General features: G+C 42.6%; 1 protein-coding gene across 8 annotated transcripts in view; it reads right to left on the bottom strand.

Annotated features, from left to right (window-relative positions):
• The window catches only part of LCLAT1 (lysocardiolipin acyltransferase 1), a 77,089-nt gene extending 50,837 nt beyond the window's left edge, over positions 1 to 26,252 (bottom strand). The window contains exons 1-4 of one of the 8 annotated variants that reach the window (XM_083348267.1): positions 26,015 to 26,252; positions 16,764 to 16,842; positions 11,454 to 11,610; positions 5,428 to 5,488 (exon numbers count right to left, since the gene is read on the bottom strand). The gene's annotated coding sequence lies outside the window, so the exon portion shown is untranslated. Of the gene's footprint in view, positions 1 to 5,427; positions 5,489 to 5,974; positions 6,171 to 11,453; positions 11,611 to 16,763; positions 16,843 to 18,482; positions 18,625 to 26,014 lie in introns of those variants that run through there. The other 7 variants (XM_083348265.1, XM_083348269.1, XM_083348268.1 and 4 more) reach the window with 7 other exon arrangements.
• Positions 26,253 to 26,780: the final 528 nt, after the last annotated feature.

The following is a 26,780-nucleotide window of genomic DNA, read 5'->3' as shown; positions in this document are numbered from 1 at the left end:
CAGGGGAGTGGTTAGGAGGCAAGCAAAAGCTAAAGATGTGAAAGTGACTTGTCTCTTTCCAGCCAGAAAGCACAAGCATGATCAGATGATTTCCCACTTAGCAACCACTTCACTTAACAACAGAGTTGCTTGTTCCATTTAGGGTCATTGAGCAAGGACTATCTATGCTAGTCAAATATTTTTAAGCTTTGCAATTGCATTTTCTACTTCACTTGAGCAAACATCAGTTTTCCACTCTCTCAACTTCTAGCTAGCTATAGAATAATTAATAAAAAAGTAAAAATTGTACTATTTTTATGAAATTGAAAACCATAACAACACTTTCAATCGGCAGAAATTCTCTTCTGCTTTCCTTGATGCAATCATCCTTTTTCTACTTTTCCAAATCATTCTTAGTTAACTAAGATTACATCTTGCCTTCCCTCTAATAGTTCAGAGTGATATAGAGAGCGTTACCCATTTAATTCTCTTCACAGCACACACAATAAGAAAGATAGATTCAGAGAAAATGACTGGTTTAAAAGTGAACCAATGAGCGTTCATGCTTCAGAATTTTCTAGTCCAGTATCTTAACCACAACACTACTGGCTTTTCAAATTCATTAGATTATTTGTATTTATGAATTTTACAGACAAGGTAATTTAACTTAAAAGCCGGCTGGATGACTATAAACCAACAACTCTCTTAGCCCAATCCACTTCACAGGGCTTTCGTTATGAAGAAAATAGGAGAGGGAACACTATGTATGCCTCCTTGCACAAAAATAAAGGTGGGATTTAAACTTCATAAATAAATAAAACACATCTTCATTTTTTATTAACCTATTGTGCTAGAAATTTAAAATTCATAAATTGAAATCTGAAATAACCCTTTGTATGAAAATTTGTACCCTACTACCTCTTTCAGTAAATACTTTCCTAAAATTCTGAAATAAGTATATTATATTATTTTGTTATACTTTTATTTTCTTCCTCCCCAGCAGTCTTGCTGACATTACTGATCATATGATCTCAATTTATAAAAAATGTATAGATACAATGTATGTATGTGATATTAAAAGTTGTGTGTACATATACAAAATATATACATAAACTGCAAACTATTTAAGTATAGCACTGTGCAGCAGCAGCTGAAAAATCTAATACAATCCTTGGTGTATAAACAGGCATAGAATCCAAAACACGTAAAGTATTAGTACCGTAAAGTATTAGTACATTAAAAAGCGTTAGTAAAGCCACACCTGGAATACTGCATCCAATTTTGGTCACCACAGACTTTGGAAAAAGTGCAAAGAAGAGCAACTAATTAAAGGCCTGGAGACTAAAACAATGAAGAACCATTGCAGGATTTGGGTATGGCTAGTCTAAAGAAAAGAAGAACTAAGGGGGCCATGATAGCAGAATTTCAGTATTTGAGTGACTGCCACAAAGAGAAGGAGATCAACTTATTTTCCAAAGAAGGCAAGACAAGAAACAAAGGATGGAAACTAATCAAGGAGAGAAGCAACCTGGAATTAAGGAGAAACTTCCTAACAGTGAAGACGTTAACCAGTGGAACAGCTTACCGTCAGAAGTTGTGGGTGCTTTATCACTGGAGGTTTTTAAGAAGGGACTGGACAGTCACTTATCTGAAATTGTAGGGTTTCCTGCTTGAGCAGGGGGTTAGACTATAAGATCTCCACAGTCCCTTCCATCTCTTATTCTGATTGACTTCTATTATCTCTCTCTCTCTCTCTTATAAAAACATTTTAGTGAATTTTTTCAAATATTTTGGTGCATGTTTTTTGCCTGTTTATATAGTTTGGAGGATCGTTATTCTAATCCAGTGGTGGTGAACCTATGACACGCTTGCCAGAGGCGGCACTCAGAGCCCTCTCTGTGTGGGCAAGCATGCCGTTGCCCCAGCCCCACCACTTCCGTGGCCCCCTCATCAGCAGCCCCTCCTGGAGGAGAGTTGCCCCAGGCGCTGCACCGAGGGGACGTTATCTTACCTGAACGCCTTTTCTCAGCATGATGATGGAGAATCCACAAATGGGTTAACTCTGTCTTCCTGCCCAATTAGACTAAGTCAGTCAAACTTGCCACGCCTCCCCTGGGCCAGGACAACTCCCAGTCACGACAAAGGTGAAGCAAATGACGACAGTCCGACGTGTTGGCTCCCATACCCGACACAGGACCTGACGGACACTAAGGGGTGTGTGTGTGCTGAGAAAAGGCATTCAGGTAAGACAATGCCCCTTCTCCAGCATGATAGATGGAGAATCCACGAATGGGACATACCAAAGCTGCCCTGTCCCTATTGGAGGGAATCAGTCTGGGCCTGTGTCCCACCCTGTGGCACCACCTGTTGCAGAGCTCTCCGGCTGCCTCATGAAAGGGGAAGGCGAGGACCATGTCGCCGCCCTACAAATGTCCTCAATGGACACCTGTGTCCCCCAAGTCGCAGAAGTTGCAGCACTACGAGTGGAGTGAGCAGTGATATGCCTGGGAACTGACAAGGAATGAGATTGGTAAGCCCCTGCAATACAAGCCCTGATCTACCTGCCTATAGTGGAGGCAGAAACCTTCCGCCCCATAGTAGAGGGTTGAAAGGAAACGAAGAGGGCTTCCGACTTGTGAAAAGATGCTGTCTGCTTAATATAGTGGTGTAAAGCCCTGCGAATGTCCAGAGTGTGCCATTGCCATTCCAAGGCATGAGATGGATGAGGACAGCCTCCCCACAGACTTGCAAAATTCAAAAACGTAATTCAAAATGGCTGCCACAATAAACGCACTGCGAAAACGAAAGCCAGAGAGTCAGAAGAGGCTGCAGCTTAGTCAGAGCTTGCAGCTAGAAAAAAAGGGAATGTTTTCACGAGCTCCTGCAATTTCAGGCAATCTTAAACAAGACAGCTGAACTGAGAAAAACTCCTCCCGAACTGACAATAAACAGCAGGCATTCAAAATGGCGGCCACCAAAAATGAAAGCCTGAGGCTTTTGGAAGGCTGCAGCTCAGGCAGAGCTTGAAGCTGGAAAGGGGAAGGAGAAGCCAGATACTGCACTGATCCCAGTGCAGGGGGTGAGAAGTATCTACGAAGGGAGGGGGGAACTGTACGACCTGCTCAAATTACTCTGAAGAGAAGACTCAGCAGGATTCTGGGAGCCAAATTTGCTACGTCTTTTCTGGGCACAGACTAAGTCGTGAATGGGAGGTGTCCTGGCCCAGGAGAGGTGTGGCAAGTTTGACTGACTTAGTCTAATTGGGCAGGAAGACAGAGTTAACCCATTCGTGGATTATCCATCTATCATGCTGGAGAACAGCGCAGCCAAGTACATGGCAGCTGATGCTGTGGAGCGTGGACAGAGGGTGTGGCTGCTGAGGCTGCTGGGCCGCCTGGGCGATCTGCTGTGGTGGGCCATAGAGGTGGTGGGTGGCCCTGTGGGCAGGATAGGCAGGGGCAGGGCAGGGGCGAGGCAGTTTTGGGGCACTCGGTCTCTAAAAGGTTTGCCATCACTGTTGTAATCCATTGTTGCTAACTTTTTTTAAAAAAAACTTGGTTTCTTCAAGGAAATTATTAACCTCTTTAAGGACCACATGGAGGGACTAATTCTAAAAAGGAGAAACATGATTAATTGCTTTCTGAACTGTTCAGAGCAAAATGAAATGGCTATCAATGAATAGAGAATATAATTTTTCCACTGACATAAAGAACAAATTCAGTTCAACCAATAGTGATGCTTGAGAGAAATCCCACTGCTATTTTCAATGAATTAAATTTGTTTTGATAAGAATGAACTTATCATTCAATCTTTGCAACTAAATAATCCTCAATATTTTTTCTTATTTTCCTCAGACTAACTGATTTTATTTCTATAGGGAATTGTATTAAAGCAAGAAATAATAGCAAGAACAGATGTTGCTCTGAATCAGGCTTTTAAAAAATGAAGTAGCTGCCTCATAAAATGTATAGAAAGACTACTTTTTATTGAAAGCTGCACCACTGTTCATAAATTCTCCCAAAATTTGTATTTGAACATCAAGTCAATACTCTCACTAGGAGAAAAAAAGAACTAAGTTGTAATTTCATGAATAATTATAAAATTGTGTCAAACAATTTCACGTACCTACTGGTCAGCTTACCAGCTACAAAATGGTTCAATTACTACAATTCTATAGCTATCTGATTTGCCTTTAAACATGATTGGAAGCGATAGCAAAAATGAAATTAATTATAAATTAATTAATTACTAAATTTGATTCTTAGGGAAATGTCTTTATTGTGTGGATACATGCTTGTTTAGATAATGGAACTTGTTCCCATTTTGTAAATCCTCAAAAATATGCTTCTGAAAGTTTGAAGACTTTCCAGGGCACATTTTACGGACAGATAGGGAGCTGAATACAGAGATAAAATTCTCTTTCCCCCAAGTCCTTCCAGAAATAGAAGTCTATCCCTGGATTGTAACCCTCAACTATATACCACAGCCAATTACTGAAACATCCATTGATTTTAAGAGATGCCTCCTTCCTTTTTAATGGAATTTTTAAATGCACAGAGAGGTGCTACAAACTTTAAGATTCAAGTGTGGTCCCCCCACTTTTACATTAATATTACAATGCCATTTCCTGCAGCAAAGATGTAGAAAATTCAAACATGGGCCAAATTTTTCAATGTTTGTACAAGGATGCTTCAATTAATCATTTTTATATAGTTAATCCAGGGAATAATACAGAAATGTAAGAGTATATGAAGCAAGTTTTTCATATAGTCTACAGCTCCCATAAAGCCTGTCAGAGAAATGTTGAATTAAGAAAAAAAATAGAAAAATACTTTTATTCTCATTATTAATTATATAGATTCCCACTAAAGCAAATGGACAGATTTAAAAATAAGTTCTTAATGAAGACTGTTCATTCAGTTATCTTTCTTGAGTTCATCCAGTTGTAAAATATATCTGCTCTATAAAATTGACATTCTGTGTATAAATACAAATACTAAACTGACAAGTTACAATCTAACAATCTTCTCTCCTTTACATAAGATTGAACTAGAAAATGCTACCTTCATATTAGTGTAGCATTAATATTCAAATACTTTTTTATCTTGCCTGGTCTCAGTAAAGTTTACAGAGTAGCTGAGTATCCAAGGGAATGATCAGAAGCATCAATTCATAATCAAAATTGTCTTGTATTTTAAAATATTAAAAATAATATAAATAGCAAAATTAGGATGTGATAAAGATTTTTAAAGTAATTTTATATTTTGAATAACAAGTAAGCAATTAAGCGCTCAGCAGATTGTCTTAAGTAATATTTGATTCAGGTTTTGTTCTTACTTCTTCGCTTTCTGTTTTCCCTTCACTGAATCTTATTTTTAATATAATTTCATTTCATTTTAACAGAATGCTGAACTAACATACCACCATCTTACTTTTCACAAGCATTACCTTTTATGATATCACTTGTTCCACACTCACCAACAAATATGTTTATTCAATTCTGGAGAACCTGGAATGTGCGACATTAAAGGAAAACAATGACCTCATCTCAAAAGCATATGCCCAAGCTGGGATAGTTAGCTGCAAACCTGGCATATCAAAACCAAATGTTTTGGATCATCTGTACTAGTTTTCTACTGGCACTGACCTTGCATGTCTCTTTATTAAAGATATAATTCATCTGAGCAGTTATATAGATGGTCCACATTTAACAACCATTCATTCAGTGACCATTCGAACTCAGGGTACTGAAAGGTAAAGGTTTTCCCTTTCCAGTCGTGTCCCACTCTAGGGGTCATTGCTCATCTCCATTTCTTAGCCAAGGGAGTCAACGTTGTCCAAAGATATTTCTGTGGTCATATGACCAGCATGACTATATTCTGAGGTGCTGTTACTTTCACATCAAAGTGGTACATATTTATCTACTCACATGCTTTCAAACTTGTATGCTTTCAAACTGCTAGATTGGCAGAAGCAGCCAGTAACAAAAGCTCACCCTGTCGTGCAGTGCTTGGGTCTCAAACCCAGGCTCTCAGCTTTCCAGATGACAAGGTCAGCATCTTTAACCACTGAACCATCATGCCCCCTTGTGGTACTGAACAATTAGCAATTGCAATGCTGGCTTATATCAGGAGGAAGTGCTTGTGAAGATGCCTCTTTCATATGTGAAGTTTTGGGGCCTGTGATAGTGCTGGGGGTATACCATCAACAAAGACAAAGCTAATGCCGGATACTCCATTACAGATTTTAAAGCTGCAATTTTAGAACAAGAAAACTATGCCACCATTATATGAAAGACTGCCAACTGATATACATCAAAAGGTTTCAGCTATCTCAGAAGATCTTACCGATGGCTTTTTAACATATTACAACTGCTAATTTATGAGGTTCTAAACCATGTAGCATGTAGCCTGCATCTGCAAACCACATTTTCTAGTCTCATCCTCCACCTTACTGCATCCCCTACATATATTTAACCATCTATGCCAGTGGCACCAGGGACCGATTCCGTGAAGAAAGGGTTTTTTGCAGACCAGAGGGTGTGTGGTTTTGTGTGTTACCTGCATTCATGAACAGGGCTTTGTTTGTGTGGACCGTTGCTGGCATGCCGCGGTCTGGTACTGGTCCATGGACCGGAGTTGGGGACCCCTGATCTATGAAACTAATGAAGTAGTTCATCAGTTATAACTGGTCCTCATACTTACATTGGTTGCAACATCCCTGCAATCAAGTGATTGGGATTCAAGCAATCTTTCAATTACAATATTTCAGCATTCTGTGTGATCACATGACCACAATTTACAATCTTCTTTGCCAGCTTTCTACAAGCAAAGCTATAGAGAAAGGTTTGTGAAAGGTAACCACGTGATGTTCTCACTTAACAACCCACAGTGTTTAATGATGGCAAGGAAAAAAAATGCCAGAATTTCTGTTGCTAAGTGGCATGGTCATGGTTTATAACTGCATCACTTAGTAATGGAAACTCTAGTCCCAATTACTGTCATTAAATGAGGACTACTAATATGGCATATCTAATCCAAGTCATAGATATAAGAAAAAGCCGGTATTGAGCACCTCAGAACTTAGAGCAGACATGTCAAACACAAGGCCCGGGGGCCAGATCCGGCCCGCGAAGTGGTTTCATGCGGCCCGCAAAGCCATCCTGGAAACAGTGAGGGAACGGCCCCCACTGCCTTGGCCCTGGCCCAGAGACCCTCCTTCTGCCAGAGACCCTCAGATCTGTCCCACTCCTGCCCAGGCCCCCATAGGCACCCTTGATGCGAACGATGTAGAGCTGGCCACGCCCACCCAGTAGGCCATATGCACTTTAGCCACGCCCACCCAGTAGGCCATGCCCACCCTGGCCACACCCACCCGGCCCCTTGAGGGCAACCGCAGTGCTGATGCGGCCCTCAATAAAATTGAGTTTGACACCCCTGACTTAGAGGATTAGCAGTGCCGTCCATGCTATTCCTCCCTTCCTCATATTGGACAAGTACACAATCTGAACAAAATCAAAATTAATACTGTAGATCAGGGATGCTAAACTGCCGGCCCAGAGGCCAGATGTGTCACCAGGAAACCACGCCCACCCCATTGCCGGCAATGGAGAAAAAGCTCTGATATGTCCTGCAACATCACGTCACATCGCGAGTTGACACGTCTGCTGTAGATGAATTAAACAAGACATCCAAACAGGTGAGGTCCTCAATTTACCAGAACTAAACAACCATTTGAAGTTATGCCACACCTCCACAGTGCTACTTACAATCCAGATTCAAAGTTCTGATGGCCTCCAGTCACATGATCACATTTTGGGTGTTTAGCAGCTGGCCCATATTTATAGCTGTTTGCAGCATCCTGTTACCACATGACTGTAATTTATAATGGTTTTTCTTTTTCTGGAACTTGGTCTTCATTGCTGGTTTCTGGCAATAAACTCCCATTGAGAACAATGAATTTGCTTAACAACCAACACAAAAGAGGTTGTAAAATCAGGTGTGGTCACGTGATGACCTGCTTAATGACTGGCACAAGTTACAACTGTAATTCTGGGCTCAATTACAGTTGTTAGTCAAGGACTACCTGCACAGCGTAAGTGAAGCAAACATCTCCATGTTTTAAGTGCATACTACATCTTGGGAATTAGCAGAGAACAGAAATAAATACCTGTTTATAAGCCATACCAAAAAGGTTTGCACCTCTCAGGACATCATAAGCTATGCTCCACAACTAGACCTCCACACAAACTGGCCTTCTTCCATCTGTATGCGAACTACGAAAGTTGAAGTCTATTCTAACTAGGTTGTGGAATATTGGCCTATGTGATTCCTATAACTGTTAGCTTCAACTACTAAGTTACCTAGCTATTAGTTGAAGACTACCAAAAATTTCACCTGTTTCACAATATGGCTGATTTCTGACCAGTCATACTACTGCCATTTGTATAGATGGTGTGGGAGCTGCATTGACTACCACTGTGTTTGCATGTGCAATCCAAAGTGCTATATGTTATATAACTAATTGCCAGTATCTAAGAGATGGCCTTTCCCAGATAGATTTGATCTGCCTAATATGAACAGTTAGAAAGCACCAAGTATCTTCATCTACCCTGAAGTGGAGGCCCAACGATGGACTTTCTCTGTGGAAGCCATTCTTTTGAGAGAGCAAACATATCCCTTATAGTGAGAAAGACCCCTACTTTTATAGCATTTGAAAGATGGTAATAACTAGGTCTTCCAGAAGTTCTTTGGGATTGACTGTAGAATCACCAGTGGCAGTGTTACATTTGATATTATTAATATTAATATCATTCAAAACCATACACTACATAAAAACTATTAAGGACTGAGATGATAAATCGCTCCCATAAAAATGAAAATAAATCCTCATGCATTATTTCAAAATCACATATACATACATATATATATATATATATATATATATATATATATATATATATATGTGTGTGTGTGTGTGTGTGTGTGTGTGTGGGGGGGGGTGTGTGTGTGGGGGGGGTGTGTGTGTGAATTATGTGAATATATGTGAATTTATATTACTATTTATTTTGTTCTGTTTTACTTCCTTATTAATTTCATAATGCTTTGAGTATTTGCCTTTATTATTCATTCCTTAATTTTTTTAAAAAGGCAATCCATTAATTTAACATTCCAGAATCCTTTCATCTAGCTAAAAGCATTTAATCTAGTCACTGATAGGACATCCCAAAAGATTTGCAACCCATTTTTGGAAACAGTATTTTAATATCTTCTCCCTTAATAAAAACTTCCTTAAAATGTTATTGTAATAACTCAACACTGTTTTCAACATTCTTGACAGCCGGCATTTCTTTAACAAATGTTTCAAGTGGATTAAGCATTTCATTCTTTCAAGAATTAATTCCTGTTCAAGGTAACTACTAAAGCACTAAAAGCTCTGGAGTTGTAGTCTTGAGGGCTATATTAGTTCTAAATTATTATTATAGAATGCTGTACAATTTTTTTTTGAAAAGACAGTATTTTTTACTAAATTCTTGTTTAGGATATATACGTAGCTACTATTTATTGATTTTATTATGATACCATAAAGGCTTTCAATTGTTTATACTACACACACACAAAAAAAAAAAACAACCCAGGAGTATTAATTTCAAAACTATCACACTATTTAAAATCAGCAAAACAGCAGCCAGTAAAAAGCTTTTAGCACAGGTATAATGTAATCTCTTTGAGACTACATGACTTTTCAATTCTTTTTCTAGACTAGCTATAATGATAGGCTCGTGCAGAGTGGTTACAGTGATCAAATCTGGAGGCAGCAACATGTTGCACCACAGGTTTTTTTCCCCTTGGATAGAACACTGTTATCAACCAAAACTGATAAAGGGTCCTTCTCCATCTGAAAGAATGCGATCCAGTTTAGAACAAGGTTATTTGCCACCTCACTGTAAGTATGACCTCTCATAATGAACACCTAGTTCTTTGGGGATTCACTTTCATTCAACTTGCAAGCAGGCATTTACATAGGTTCACCCCATCACTTTTGGGTGGCAATACTCTTTCAGGGTAGGAACCTACAAGATCCCATTCATTGCAGAACATATTGAATAGACAAGCAACTAATTCCAAAAGTAACAAAGTTCTAAACCAACTAGCATCTTGAATTGCTCCTGGAAGCCAATCCCAAAACAGGACAACTTTTCAAATGGTGGCATAGGGTTAATGAAATTTACCCTTAACTATGTGAGCTGCTGTATTCTGGATCAACTGTAGCTTCTGGATGATTTTCAAAGGAAACATCTGAGGTAAACAAAGCATAAGAGACTGTGAGAAGAGCTCCCAGATATGGGAGGAGCTGTAACCAGTATACTAGATCAGGAGTCCCCAACTCCCAGTCCGTGGACCAGCACCGATCCATGGCATGCAAAAAACCAGTCTGCACAAAGAAGTGACGCCTTATCTGCGGGATGCAGGCAGCATGTGAAACCATGCCCCTTCTGGACTGTGAAAAAACCCTCTCTCCACGGAACCGGTCCCTGGTGCCCAAGATTGGGGGGCCATTGTACTAGATGGATCTATGCAATGGCAATCACAGACACATTTACCTTCTGCTCAAGGTACCTTTCAAGCTGTAACTGATGATTATGCACTAGTTCAGTCTGGGGGAAGCGTAATTCTATCCAAAATCAAATATCATTGGCCACAGTTGACTGTAAGGCTAAGTCACTCATCTCCCTATCCAGAATCTCATAGCTTCCAGGTCCCAGGAAAGCATGCTGACTCTATTTGCTTTTCAGCCCATGAAAAAGATACATAGTTGAGTACCATTATCATACTGATGATACCTGAAGAGACGCCATTGGAGCATGTCCTCCAATAGTTCCACAGTCAATAAGCAGCAAGAGAGAAAGGGGACCGTTCTGTAGCACCTCACAAAGGAAGGGCTTAGGGTTCAATATCTTCCTTCTACATCTTCAACAAGATATAACCACAGAGGATGGAAGAAAATTATTACAAAACAACATCCCCACTCCCAAACCTGAAGAGGATTCTGAAAAATATCACAATCAAGTTATATGCAATCTATCTACAAAGAGTTTAGATAATCCAGCTATCAAAAGAACATATTTAAATAGGAAACTCATTCTCTATTTTCAAGTTGCATCAGCCAGGCTAGTATGCTACCTTTCCAGGAAAAGGAGGATACAGGAGTCCTCAACTTACAATCATTTATTTAACCATGATTTGGAGTTACAATTGTGCTAAAGAAAATCTGACTTACGACAGGTCCTCAAAATAATAACCATTGCACCATCTCTGTAGTCACATGATCACTATTAGGGACCTTGGCAACTGGCTAGCATTTACAATGGTGGCAGCATCCTGCAGTCACTTGATTATGATTTGTGACTTTCCCAGCTGGCTTCTTTCAATGGGGGAAGCCAGATTTGCTTAAAGTCTGTGTGATTCACTTACCAACCAAGTGATTTGCTTCAATTACTGCAGTGAAAATGGTCAATAAAATCGGGGTCCAGTCACATCATGACTTGCTTAACAACCACATTGCTTAGTGACTGAAATTTGGTCCCAACTGTGGCCATAAGTCGAGGACTACCTGTAGAACAAGTGGAGACTGAAAAGAGATGCATTATTAGATTTAACCTGACATAGTTCCCTATCATCTCCCTGTAGACTTTTACTAACCAATTGATATTACCGTTATTAGTCTCTATAGCAATACTCTGGGAATAAGGGAAAGGGAGAATCACGTGTCAGTCCTTCAAAAGAATTATATTACACCAACATATCACACTGTGTGTTGAAAATATGGCATTTTATATATATTACTTAACCTACTGGGGGAAACGTACCAGCTTTTATTTTAAAACCAGTATTCCCTGGTCACTGTTTCAAAGAATTGTGCAGCTGAATTGGCATGGTACACTTAAACTGCGAAACTTGTTTACCGTGTTGTGGTGTCCATTCTTATGCAAATAACTACAATTATTTATTGACTGATAAGTTTCTATGTTACTTACATACTTGTCTACAGTAGTAGAACTTACGGAACAACTGGAAACCTGAACCAAATGAGCTAAGCCACTCATTCAGTTCAACATTCTGTTCCACCTCCAGAGACCATCTAGAACAGGGTCCATGGACCGGTACTGGGCCACGGCATGCCAGCAACCAGTCCGCACAAGCAAAGCCCCATCTGTGGGATGCAGGCCACACACAAAACCACACTCCCTCCGGTCTGCAGAAAAACCTCTCTCCATGGAATTGGTCCCTGGTGCCCAAAAGGTTGGGGACCTCTGATCTAGAAGAACCAGCTCTTCAGTGCCTGAAAACACCAGAAAGATGGGACTATCATCAAGAAGGGTCTGCCTCAGGTTCCTGATGTTAGCCTTCTCTCAGCAAAGGTTTTCTTCCAGGATCTGGCTGGACAGGCAGATTCCACTGAAGGTACTTTCAGAGTAACAGTAAAATTCCTAATATTATGGACAGAGTATGAGTGGCAATCCCATAATTAGGCAGAAATCCAAAGAAAGCCAATTAACTGGGAAAGTACAATATGTATAAAATTATGTATGTGGTCACCAAACATGTTCTTCTTGTGCAAAAAATGCAGCCCTATACATACATATCTGCTTAAAAGTTCCAGTAAAACTATTAATGAAGTAACTGTTCATAGCTGCAAATTTCAAGAAAAATAAAAGTGATTTCTCCTGTTTATTCTGAAACTGCCTAATAAGAGTAGGATTACATTCTTCCATTATGCTGCTAAGTAAATTTATGAAACAAGTGTATTTTTTAGGATACTGACCCCACACCACCAAAATCCCACATACTGAGCGGGGATACATTAGCTTCCAGGAACCAGCTATAAGCTATCCTAGCCACATTTCCTAATAATTTGCAGATGAAATCAGAAATGCTTTTGAGTGTGATTGATTAAACAAGGGGAACTGCAACAAAATGTTTCAGTGGTACATGCTTCTGTTTAGTACTCCAGCCAATCATTACATCTTCCAAACTTCTCTCTCTCTCTCTCTCTCTCTCTCTCTCTCTCTCTCTCTCTCTCTCTCTCTCTCTCTGTGTGTGTGTGTGTGTGTGTGTGTGTGTGTCTGTGGTCTATTTTTTTCTGTCTCCCCTCCCCCCATGGGCTTCTAAACAGCCATGAAAACATGGATCTTCAGGAAAACATATTGGGACAATGAGGACTGATCTATCTCCACCATTAGATGCTGCTGTTTTAATTACTAATTCTACTTTAATGTTCTTTGTTGCTTCATGTAACCTGCATAGAGCCAAGGAAAACTGAACAGCCTGTGAGCCATACTAAGTAAGCAAATAAATAAATAGGTTTAAATGTCTTTAGAATACTCTCAAGGAGGAAGACTTTCCTGAGTACGTATTCTGTTTTTCTTAAGATTGTATTTCTCCACAGCATGCTTCTTTTTGTAGGTGATGTTTTCACTATATAAGGATACTGTGCTAGCATTCAACTTTAATATATATGACAGCTATCTAAGATAATACTATTAGGAAGATCAGTCTATTTGGCCAATAAGAGTCAATAAAATTTGATGGCGCATAATCACTATTTGGATAAGCTTGACATTTTATGAACAAGTGCAGCAAACTTTCAGGATATTTTTTTCTATTTAAGTTTAAAGAAAAACATGCTTAACATCAACATCAACATTTTGATGATGACGATGTCTGCTCATTTCTGTTTTGGCTAGAATGGATGTACATTATTTAATGTCAGTCAACATTTGGAATAAAACAGTAATGTGTACACTGCAATGTTCTAAGCTAAACCATATTTCAATATTAAATGAAATATTAAAATGCTATTTTCATATGGAAGAGAAAACTGACCCTTGAGACTACATGGATTAATGTAAGAAAAAAAAGAAGGAAGTAGAGTGAATCTTACTTGAATTTAAAAAGTATTTAAGTTATGTTTTGGGAACTGAAATTCAAGATATGTGGGATAACAAAGTTATAAATTGAAATGTCCATTTTGGAATGAGAATCTTGCCAGATATAAACACTGGAAACAGTGGATACTTGTCAAGTTTTATTTAAGACTTGATTTGAAGGGAAATAAATTTAAACCTTATGTTCAGAACAACTTTCTATTTTATGGAAACACTTTCTCTGAGAAAAATATCTTTGACTTGCAATCTAGAGTTTAGAAATATTAATAATAATCAGAAACTGAGGTCTTTTCCCAAAGATAATACAATGTAAAACAGATATATTTCCTTGACAGGGCAAGATAAAATATCAGGACCACTGTTGCAATTTGTTCAGCATATAAAACACTTAAAATATTATGGTTGGTTGTACAGTCACCCAGATGTTTAGACTGGAGTTTTCCCCAGCTTTTGAGTCCTCTTCAAGGATTTGAGATAGGCAGATGCTGTTGTTTGATGACGTTAAAAGTATTCTCACAGGATGTAAGCTATTCCAAGTAAAGCTGCCTTTTGCAATTGACTGATGGGGAGTTGCCAAAGCCAATGTGGTTCAAGTGGTGCTCCAGATCTTTTAGAATTGCACCCAAGGCACCAATTATTACATCATCATTATTATAATACATATAATTATTAGTATATCTATATCTCAAGGTGGTGAACATATCTAATATTCCTTCCTCATGTTTTCCCCACAATCACTACCTTGTAAGGTGGATTGGACTGAGACAGAATGATGGGCCCAAAATCACCCAACTGGTTTTCATGCCTAAAGAAGACCTAAAACTCACAGTCTCCTGATTTTTAGGGCACCACCTTAACCACTAAATTGGCTTTCTACAGTAACAAACACAGTGTGCACTACTAATTTCTAAATACTAACAATTTCTACCATAATAATGGGATTAAAACAGAATTTAGTACAAAGGTCCAGCAAAAATGCATGTTCGTGATCCAGGATCCAGACTTCAAGTACTTTTTATGCTGCAAACACACTATTATGCAGTATATGTTGCTGCAAAAAAGTGAGAATGTGATCACTACAGATGTACTTAGAACTTCACTAATCTCATATTTATCTGCTACTCTGACAGCTGTTTTCATGAAAGAGTTGTTCTCTAAGACTTCCTAAAACCCAGTAATTCAGAATCAATTACAGCTGGAAACTGTTTGTCAACAGCTTGGTTTTCTCCTCCATCCTTCTTATGGTACAGGCTTCCAATAGCTGCTTCCAATTGTCATTTCCTTCAAGATAAGCTCAGACATAAAAATAAGAGTAGAAGAGCAACTATATACCTAATGCTTGAAAGTGACATTTGCCTCTCTCTAATAGCTTATTTGGTTGCATTTTAACTGCACTGAAAGCAGCTTTAACAACTTAAATTAGCAAATGGAGAAGGAATATTTAAAAAAGAAATAAAAACAGTCAGGCAACAGAGGAAGTAGATGGATTACAGGAAAGGCACTCATTCTCCAAGACAGGAACAAAAATGCGCTGAAGAGGATTAAATGCATCTAAGACAGGCATGTCAAACTTGCGACGTCACATAACGACGAGCGACATATCGTGACTTTTTCCCCATTGCGGGCAATGGGGAGGGCGTGGTTTCATCGTGATGCATCCGGCCCATGGGCCGGCAGTTTGACAAGCCTGATCTAAGAGGACATGGGAACATATAAGTATTTGGGGGAAGCAGGGAAAGAACAGTAGGATATGCTGCATTACCCAAGAGCAGTCTGTATGGATATCAAATGCAACTCATACCCATGAGCAATCACATTTTTTTTAAAGTGATGCCCAACCACCAACTGATATTCATGTTTCTAGCTTTCTCACACATCATTCACCATATCCTGTGTGCTATATAGTCCTCGACTTACAACAGTTTGTTTAGTGACCACTCAAAATTAAAAGGCACGGAAAAAATGTGACTTATGATCATTTTTCAGAGTTACGACCTTTGCAGCATCCCCCTAATCATGTGATCAAAAGTCAGATGCTTGGCAATTGGTTCATGTTTATGACCGTTGCTGTGTCCCAAGCTCAGGTGATCCCCATTTGTGACCTGACAAGCAAAGTCAGTGGGGAAGCCCAATTCACTTAGCAACTGGATTACCGTATATACTTGAGTATAAGCCGAATTTTTCAGCCCACTTTTTGGGCTGAAAAATTCCACTTCGGCTTATACTCCAGTCAACAAAAAAAACTTACCGAGGACTTGTGCGCGGCCGAGGCTTTGGTGCTTCCGGGATTGCGCGCACCTCTCCCAAGCCACCGCCGTCCGGAGACCTGCCGAAGTTTGGGGAGGTTTGGGGAGGTGCGCGCGCACCTCCCCAAACCTCCCCAAACGTCGGCAGGTCTCTGGATCTCCGTGCCTTGCCTGCCTGCTTCTTTCCGCTGCGGAAAGAAGCAGGCAGGCAGGTCACGGAGATCCAGAGACCTGCTGACGTTTGGGGAGGTTTGGGCACCTCCCCAAACCTCCCCAAACGTCGGCAGGTCTCCGGATCTGTTGTAAATCAAGTATTATCTGTGCTCCCATTCCCCCCCCCTCCATATTAGGAATTTTATATGAGAAAATACACGATCCAAGTAGTTGTCGAAGTTTAACCTTTTACAATACTGAATGTAGAAAATAAAACTGTAAATGATATCTGAGTAAAACAATCCTATGAGAAAGAATCATCATTTCTTAAGTGAAGAGTCAGTTGTATGCCTCCAAACAGATGGCCCCAGGCCACTCTGCCCCCCGCCCCCAAAAAAAGTGGCATTACAATATTTAAGCAAAAATAAATTTGGTACCTGAAACAAAGCGGAATGGTACCCAAGGACTGGAAAAGAAAGCTGACACTTGTCTTTAACTCTGGAGATGTGTATTGGTCTAAAAAAAAAGGAAGACATTTGAACGTTTGATATGACCATATAGAACAGATATAACTGAGGACCATAAATGTACCTGTGTAGTTTGGAAAGGTAAAATCTATGCTTCAAAGATTAAACTTAAGTTTGCCACCATTTCTGACTGAATATATTGACCTCACAGAGATATTTTGTCTTTCAACAACTTTACTCGGGTATGCAGTTAAATGTTTACCATGATTTTCAGAAAAAGACAAGTATATTAAATTAACAGACCTAAAGGGCTGTTGTAACTATCAAAAAGGTTGTATCTTAGTAGAGGGCATTTAATTTTTCTCCAAGGAACTCAGTGAAGATAAATTAAGTATGTCTATATATAAAAAAAACTTCCAAATATATAAAGTGGAATATAAACATAAAAAGCCTAACAGTGAATAACTATGGTTCTATATTCATAAAACTAGTTTTTAGGCCCAAGAACATCCTCACCACTATTTATTATACCACGGTACATTCTATTGTTTCAACTGTTTACATCCATGAATGTGTTATTGCTAACAAATTAACAGTAGAACCGAATAAAGGTTTCTATCACCAGAATGAAGAATTGAGCGATGCTTTTTTATCTCTTCAGTCCTGCATAAAGTATGTCTTCAAAATCTTTGGTTGAGAAAAAAAAAGTCCCAGCATATCAGCATACTTTCTACTTGATCCTACACTGGTTTCTGATGAGTTTTTTGTATAAATGTACATACTACATACGGATATACATCTTTGGTAGAAATTCAATATCCTGGCTGTTTTATATCATGCAGAGTTTGCATGAGCTCTTGTGAATTTGGTTTCTGATTCTCACAACAAAGCACAAATGGCTTCACAACTCTCTTTTTAGCTCCAAGAGCACTTCAACATATGAAATTTCAAATCCTCCTAGGGGCTTTCAAAATTACTTCCACAGGCCTCTGGATCCTAGCCTGTGTTCATTTCTTCAAACTTCTCTTCCAAATTCTTAACTTCAATTTATTTGATTCACAGACTTTATGGTTTCCAGGAAGAAAATAATATTTTGTATTAACAAAATCAGATTGTATTAATTTTGTACTTTCAGTTGTGCCATTAACTATATTAGCATGTCACTTGGTTATTTTTACTATTGGTATTCATAAGATTCAACTACCAATGCTACTTTTTGAACAAAAATTCTCTAAAAAGGTTTTATGAAATGATCAACATTTATAAAATGAATGGAAAAATGTCATTACAGAATCTATGTCTACTTCTTCCAAAAGACTGAGAATTCAAAACACTATGATTATAAGAAACTAAACAAAATTAAAATAAACGATTTCTAAACACTTCAAGACAAAATTGTCATTGATAAGCAATTATCTTTTTCTTCTCTATACTGCCTGTTCATAGACCATCCTTTCCATGAATTATTTGCAATTCTTCACTTGCACAAGACTTGTATAAATAATTTTTGGCAAGCATTTAAGGAAAAAAAGATTCTTAAAACATTTCTGGATATAATACACTCAACAATGTTCAAATTACTCTTTGTCTTACAGATTTTAATAAAACAAATGGAAGATTTTTAAAAATCTGGATTATTTCTGTAATAATGATATAATTGCTCAGTAGACTTGAAATGTTTCAGGTTACCTTTCAACAATTTTATAAATCCACAACAGCTAATGGAATCATTTTACTGTCATGGCTGTTCCTGTAAAATGACTGCTTTGGAAGATAAAATATCCATTTTCCTGATGCAACTTGATAAAACTAACAGAAAATTAACTTGCCAAAAACTTAAATACAAACTTCAAAGCAAAATAATCACTTTTCTGAATTCATGCTTATTCTTTTGCAAGCATTAATTGAAGGCAAATTAATGATATTTAGAGAAACATAAATATAGACAAAATGTACAGCTTAAATATAGGCAAAACAGAGAACACATAACTGCAAAAAAAAGCAAGTTATCCCATGACTTCAAACATGAAAGCTTCATGCTTGTACACATATCCTGATTTACTGTATATACTTGAGTATAAGCCGAATTTTTCAGCCCACTTTTTGGGCTGAAAAATTCCACTTCGGCTTATACTCCAGTCAACAAAAAAAACTTACCGAGGACTTGTGCGCGGCCGAGGCTTTGGTGCTTCCGGGATCGCCCGCACCTCTCCCAAGCCACCGCCGTCCGAGACCTGCCGAAGTTTGGGGAGGTTTGGGGAGGTGCGCGCGCACCTCCCCAAACTCCGCGCCTTGCCTGCCTGCTTCTTTCCGCAGCGGAAAGAAGCAGGCAGGCAGGGCGCGGAGGAACAGAGACTTGCCGACGTTTGGGGAGGTTTGGGCGCCTCCCCAAACCTCGGCAGGTCTCCGTTCCTCCGCGCAGACCTGCCGACGTTTGGGGAGGTTTGGGCGCCTCCCCAAACCTCGGCAGGTCTCCGTTCCTCCGCGCAGACCTGCCGACCTTTGGGGAGGTTTGGGCGCCTCCCCAAACCTCCCCAAACCTCGGCAGGTCTCCGTTCCTCCTGCCGACCTTTGGGGAGGTTTGGGCGCCTCCCCAAACCTCGGCAGGTCTCCGTTCCTCCGCGCAGACCTGCCGACGTTTGGGAAGGTTTGGGCGCCTCCCCAAACCTCCCCAGGTCTCCGTTCCTGTTTGGGGAGGTTTGGGCGCCTCCCCAAACCTCCCCAAACCTCGGCAGGTCTCCGTTCCTGTTTGGGGAGGTTTGGGCGCCTCCCCAAACCTCCCCAAACCTCGGCAGGTCTCCGTTCCTCCGCGCAGACCTGCCGACCTTTGGGGAGGTTTGGGCGCCTCCCCAAACGTCCCCAAACCTCGGCAGGTCTCCGTTCCTGTTTGGGGAGGTTTGGGCGCCTCCCCAAACCTCGGCAGGTCTCCGTTCCTCCGCACAGACCTGCCGACGTTTGGGGAGGTTTGGGCGCCTCCCCAAACGTCCCCAAACCTCGGCAGGTCTCCGTTCCTCCGTGCAGACCTGCCGACCTTTGGGGAGGTTTGGGCGCCTCCCCAAACGTCCCCAAACCTCGGCAGGTCTCCGTTCCTGTTTGGGGAGCTTTGGGCGCCTCCCCAAACCTCCCCAAACCTCGGCAGGTCTCCGTTCCTCCGCGCAGACCTGCCGACCTTTGGGGAGGTTTGGGCGCCTCCCCAAACGTCCCCAAACCTCGGCAGTTCTCCGTTCCTGTTTGGGGAGGTTTGGGCGCCTCCCCAAACCTCCCCAAACCTCGGCAGGTCTCCGTTCCTCCGCGCAGACCTGCCGACCTTTGGGGAGGTTTGGGCGCCTCCCCAAACGTCCCCAAACCTCGGCAGGTCTCCGTTCCTGTTTGGGGAGGTTTGGGCGCCTCCCCAAACGTCCCCAAACCTCGGCAGGTCTCCGTTCCTCCGCGCAGACCTGCCGACCTTTGGGGAGGTTTGGGCGCCTCCCCAAACGTCCCCAAACCTCGGCAGGTCTCCGTTCCTGTTTGGGGAGGTTTGGGCGCCTCCCCAAACGTCCCCAAACCTCGGCAGGTCTCCGTTCCTGTTTGGGGAGGTTTGGGCGCCTCCCCAAACCTCCCCAAACCTCGGCAGGTCTCCGTTCCTCCGCGCAGACCTGCCGACGTTTGGGGAGGTTTGGGCGCCTCCCCAAACCTCCCCAAACCTCGGCAGGTCTCCGTTCCTGTTTGGGGAGGTTTGGGCGCCTCCCCAAACCTCCCCAAACCTCGGCAGGTCTCCGTTCTTCCTGCCGACCTTTGGGGAGGTTTGGGCGCCTCCCCAAACCTCCCCAAACCTCGGCAGGTCTGCGCGGAGGAACGGAGACCTGCCGAGGTTTGGGGAGGTTTGGGGAGGTTTGGGGAGGCGCCCAAACCTCCCCAAACAGGAACGGAGACCTGCCGAGGTTTGGGGACGTTTGGGGAGGCGCCCAAACCTCCCCAAAGGTCGGCAGGTCTGCGCGGAGGAACGGAGACCTGCCGAGGTTTGGGGAGGCGCCCAAACCTCCCCAAAGGTCGGCAGGAGGAACGGAGACCTGCCGAGGTTTGGGGAGGTTTGGGGAGGCGCCCAAACCTCCCCAAAGGTCGGCAGGAGGAACGGAGACCTGCCGAGGTTTGGGGAGGTTTGGGGAGGCGCCCAAACCTCCCCAAAGGTTGGCAGGTCTGCGCGGAGGAAAGGAGACCTGCCGAGGTTTGGGGAGGCGCCCAAACCTCCCCAAAGGTCGGCAGGAGGAACGGAGACCTGCCGAGGTTTGGGGAGGTTTGGGGAGGCGCCCAAACCTCCCCAAAGGTCGGCAGGAGGAACGGAGACCTGCCGAGGTTTGGGGAGGCGCCCAAACCTCCCCAAAGGTCGGCAGTAGGAACGGAGACCTGCCGAGGTTTGGGGAGGTTTGGGGAGGCACCCAAACCTCCCCAAAGGTCGGCAGGAGGAACGGAGACCTGCCGAGGTTTGGGGAGGCGCCCAAACCTCCCCAAAGGTCGGCAGGAGGAACGGAGACCTGCCGAGGTTTGGGGAGGTTTGGGGAGGCGCCCAAACCTCCCCAAAGGTCGGCAGGTCTGCGCGGAGGAACGGAGACCTGCCGAGGTTTGGGGAGGTTTGGGGAGGCGCCCAAACCTCCCCAAAGGTCGGCAGGAGGAACGGAGACCTGCCGAGGTTTGGGGAGGTTTGGGGAGGCGCCCAAACCTCCCCAAAGGTCGGCAGGTCTGCGCGGAGGAACGGAGACCTGCAGAGGTTTGGGGAGGTTTGGGGAGGCGCCCAAACCTCCCCAAAGGTCGGCAGGAGGAACGGAGACCTGCCGAGGTTTGGGGAGGTTTGGGGAGGCGCCCAAACCTCCCCAAAGGTCGGCAGGAGGAACGGAGACCTGCCGAGGTTTGGGGAGGCGCCCAAACCTCCCCAAAGGTCGGCAGGAGGAACGGAGACCTGCCGAGGTTTGGGGAGGTTTGGGGAGGCGCCCAAACCTCCCCAAAGGTCGGCAGGAGGAACGGAGACCTGCCGAGGTTTGGGGAGGTTTGGGGAGGCGCCCAAACCTCCCCAAAGGTCGGCAGGTCTGCGCGGAGGAACGGAGACCTGCCGAGGTTTGGGGAGGTTTGGGGAGGCGCCCAAACCTCCCCAAAGGTCGGCAGGAGGAACGGAGACCTGCCGAGGTTTGGGGAGGTTTGGGGAGGCGCCCAAACCTCCCCAAAGGTCGGCAGGAGGAACGGAGACCTGCCGAGGTTTGGGGAGGCGCCCAAACCTCCCCAAAGGTCGGCAGGTCTGCGCGGAGGAACGGAGACCTGCCGAGGTTTGGGGAGGTTTGGGGAGGCGCCCAAACCTCCCCAAAGGTCGGCAGGAGGAACGGAGACCTGCCGAGGTTTGGGGAGGCGCCCAAACCTCCCCAAAGGTCGGCAGGAGGAACGGAGACCTGCCGACGAGCCGCGGCCACACAGGGTATTCCTGTGTATTCAGGCTTGCAAAATGGCGGATCGAGCCTCTGCTGGCGGCAGAGGCTTGCAGAACGGCGGATCGGCTTATACTCGAGTCAATAACTTTTTCCAGTTTTTGGGGGTGAAATTGGGGGTCTCGGCTTATACTCGAGTCGGCTTATACTCAAGTATATACGGTATCTAAATTCTTTAACCCCAGAATAACCATACACCAATACCTCAAAAAATTGGACAATATGCAGGAAGAAGGCGCAATTTCTGGCTTGGCATGTCATGTGATATAATAACATCATATACATCAAGTTAATAACAATTAAAATTCAACTAGTACAATTGTTTGCTAATTATTAATGAATTGGTTTAGAAGCAATATTTGACAAAACTTCAGTTTAGTTATATTTACATAAACATGTCAGAGGAATATTTAATATGTAAAAACAATCTACAGATTTTTCAGGATCCATTCCCCTGATCAGACTCAATATAAAGAATAGCTATTGTGCCAATCGGTATCCTCCAAGAAGCCACCTATTTGTTAAATAAGTTTATGGGGGTAGATTTATTTGGATAAGAAAAGGTTCCAACACTAGATGATGCAATCATAGGACTGAAAATAATCATTTTGATTACAAATATTGTAAAGACAATCACTTTTATATCGCTTAAAACCAATACTGAAAACGCCACCTATTAAAAAAGCTAACAAATCTTCAACTCTGCTGTTTGAGCAAGAAATAACTGGTGGCTGGGAACAAGCATCTATTGTTCCCTAAAAACACATGCACAAGAGAGAAGAGAGATCAAACTACTGCACGAGTGTCAAACTCGATCGTGTCATGTGACATATCATGACTTTTTTGCCTTTGCGGAGACAGGGTGGGCGTGGCCTGTGCGTGACGCATCCGGCCTGTGGGCCACCAGTTTGACACCCGACCTACTGGCTCCATTGTGTGCTAGAATTCCCACTGCTGTCCACACTGAAAAATTCACTACTGCAACAGGGAGAGTTCCCTACTTATTTATATTCTCTGCACAACATAGAAACCCAATTTTTAATATTCCAAAAAAGTTCAAAGAAATTGAACAATCAGAGCCAGGCCACCACCATAGGTGAGAACAGCTACACAACCCTGTTTGACCTGAAAAAATCTAAAGAGAGTCAAACCCAATTTGTACTTGAATGAGACATGTATAGGGCCGCAACAAATAGAGGATGGGATTTGACAGAAGACAGGGCCAAAAATACATCTCAGTCTTTCCTCTGATTCTGACTGCAAGAATGATACACTTCTGAAGAATAAAATAAAAGAAAAACAAATTAGCTAGATTTCTTCATAGATTAAAAACTATTGCCTCTCTCTCAGAATATTTTCCATTTCTTTAAAGATCTTTGCAGTAAGTTAAGGATTATACCAAATATTATGCAAGAAGATTTGTGCTCATGGACTGGGCATTCCCAAATTCCTTTTGTTCTACTCGCATTTCCCAAATTTGCTTTAAAAATTTCTTCAATCCACAAATATAAAGAACATGCAAGAATATATTAGGAAACCGATTCCATACATTTATTTTGTTAGAATGGGTATTACTGAAGAAATTATTTTGCAGCAGTATTTTGAATAATAGTAAGAAAAGCTTAATTGACAACATAACCAGCACCATAGATTACTTTTTTATCTCTATTATAGTGCTGCCTGTATGATGCTCATTGTTCTCAAACTTGAGCATTTTCTCCACAAAGAATCCTAACAAGTGAATAGCTCTTCATATAAAAGGCTTCATATACTTGAAACACAGGCATCTAACACTGAAATAAAAGTGTTATTTAAACATCTTGAAGGCAGGACATTTAAGGCCAATGCAGAAACAATATACACACAAGGCAAGAAATCTGGGACAAATGCAACAGAAAACCTTCAATTACAAAATATCTCAAACACTTTTACCCAGTCTGGTCATCTCCCAATCAGTGCAAACATTGCTTAGGGATTAAGCCCAGGATCCTTGGCATGAAAAATATTGGTGTACAATCCTAAGCCTATACTCTAGTTCAGTGGCCCCCAACCCCTGGTCCATGCAACTGGGCCGCACAAACAAGCAAAGCCCCATCCACGGGATGCAGGCAACACACAAAACCACGCACCCTCTGGCCTGTGGAAAAACCTCTCTCCACGGAACCGGTCCCTGGTGGCCACAATACGTGGGGACCTCTACTCTAGTTCCTTCCTATAAGGATAATTAGGCAAGGCTGATGAATCATTTACACTTTTATTTAGGACCAATCAAAATTATGACAGACACCCCCAAAAGCTATTTACAACCTGATTTTGAAGTTCCAATGTGGTTCTCTTTACAATCACATAGCCACATTTTGGGCACTAAGCAACCAGTCTGTATTTACTGACATTTGCAATATTGTACAGTCACATGACTGCTATTTATGATGGCTTTGTTGGAAACTGATGTTTACTTCCTGTTTCCAGCAAAAACACACCACAGCAAACAATGGGTTTATTTAACAACTGCCATATTTGCTTCATTTGCCATGAAAAATGTAATAAAATTGGATCTGGTCAAATGGTACAACTGTCCCAACTTACAACAGTAATTGCCAGACTCAATTATGGTTGTAACACAAGGACTACTTATATTGATTGCCTTTTGGTCCTGTCTGATTTCAAAGTGACTCAGGGCTGCTCAGGAAGCCCTATACCAGGGGTAGGCAACCTTGGCTCTTTTATGACTCATGGACTTCAACTCCCAGAATTCCTGAGCCAGCTGGCTCAGGAATTCTGGGAGTTGAAGTCCATGAGTCATAAAAGAGCCAAGGTTGCCTACCCCATACCATTTCAGACAAATGGCTGTCCAATCTCTTGTAGAGGGATACACATCCACAGAAAAACAACATTCCAAAGACATTCAGAGAAAAGCAACATCCCTAAGTATCTAAAAACATACCCAATCCAATAAAAAACAAGAATCTGATACTTTACAGGAAAATAATATTTATCCGGGCAAATAATTTCATAAAGCAAAAAAATTCATTGTTCTGGCTACTACTACTCTGTGAAGTAAGGTCTCACAGCCCAAATGCACCTTTTTTTAAAGGGGTTCATTTCACCTGGCTCTTCTCCCAGAGAGCTTTGAGGAGTCAGCACACTGAGCTTCCAATTGGCTACAAGAGTTTCAGGACTTCCAGGAGTGGATCCAGAAGACACTGCCATTCAATGCGATGATTTAAAACACCTAAGCTATCTTCCACCTGCCTGATTTTATTAACAGCGGTACAGCAGTGGTACTTTCATCAACGAATTGGGCCAGAAATCGGTAGAAATCTGCTGAGCGTTTTAAGCGTATGACGTTCTGCAACAGTCAAAAGAAAATGCCACATTACTCTCTGTTATTGCAACGAAGACCAGATCCTCTTCCTTCGGATTCCTACAATTCTATTCAGTTCCTTCTCCGACGAGCCTAAAACAGGGGTCTTCAAACTTGGCCCTTTTATGACTTGTGGACTTCAACTCCCAGAATTCCTCAGCCAGCAAAGCTGGCTGAGGAATTCTGGGAGTTGAAGTCCACAAGTCATAAAAGGGCCAAGTTTGAAGACCCCTGGCCTAAAATAACATCTCGCCACAATGATTAATAAATATATACCACTGCGATGGAAAAGTCTTATCTTTTGAGCAGGGCTCTCTACTTGTCAAAATCCCACACTTCCCCCAGATCTCCACAGCCATCGCTACACCGAAGAAAAGGAAAGAGCCTCCCTCGAGGACCTCGCCTACCTTTTATTAACGGACTACGAACGTAGCTCAGGTTTAATTAACTACCAGCAGGCCTATTCCTGCCGCGGCCCTGGATCCTTGCCTGTCTATCAAGCAGCTCCCGCCTTTTCTCCTTCCTTTCAAAAGATCGGCTTTTTCACCGCTACACCCTCGAGCGCGGCGGAGCGGTGGGGTGGGCGCGTGGGCGGGCAGAGGTGGAGCCGAGGGGAACCCCCGTGTCGACGACACCCGACCGCCTGCCCTCCTTATCCCTCACCGCCGGCTTCCTCACCGACGACTTTCCAGGAAGAAAGAGAGAGAGAGAGAGAGAGTAGGCTGCGGCGCTTCCAAATTGAAGCCGAGCCGACACCCGGCTCCGCTCAACCCGTGCCGCCCGCCATTTTGGATTGCCCGAAATACAACGCTCGACGCCGAGCGCGTTGCATTTCGGGTAGCCTGAGCTGAGGTTCAGAGGCGAGCGGCTGTACCCGGGGATATTACTTGGGGGGGGGGGGGTTTGAAGCGCGGGTGAGATTGGCGTGGGCACGCCTGGTGCTGACCCTATCTGTACCCGTATTCGAAACGGGACAGTATTTTTCCCAGGGCGGAGGTTTAAGATCCGGTTTCTCCAATCTGGAGCCCGTTTAGATGGCTTTGGATTACAGCAACTGCCACTGATGGGAGCACAGTGGGGGATTTTAGCGTGCCGCATTTCAAAAGACTCTCAATTGAGAAAGCCTGATTTAGGCATTGGTGCATCTATCCCAAGGGTAGGCAACCTCGGCTC

The sequence above is a fragment of the Vipera ursinii genome (assembly GCF_947247035.1).
Source record: "Vipera ursinii genome assembly, chromosome: 1".
NCBI classification, from domain to species: Eukaryota; Metazoa; Chordata; class Lepidosauria; order Squamata; family Viperidae; genus Vipera; species Vipera ursinii.
Note: the sequence above shows the minus strand (reverse complement) of the source record. Positions and strands in the feature narration are given on the sequence as shown.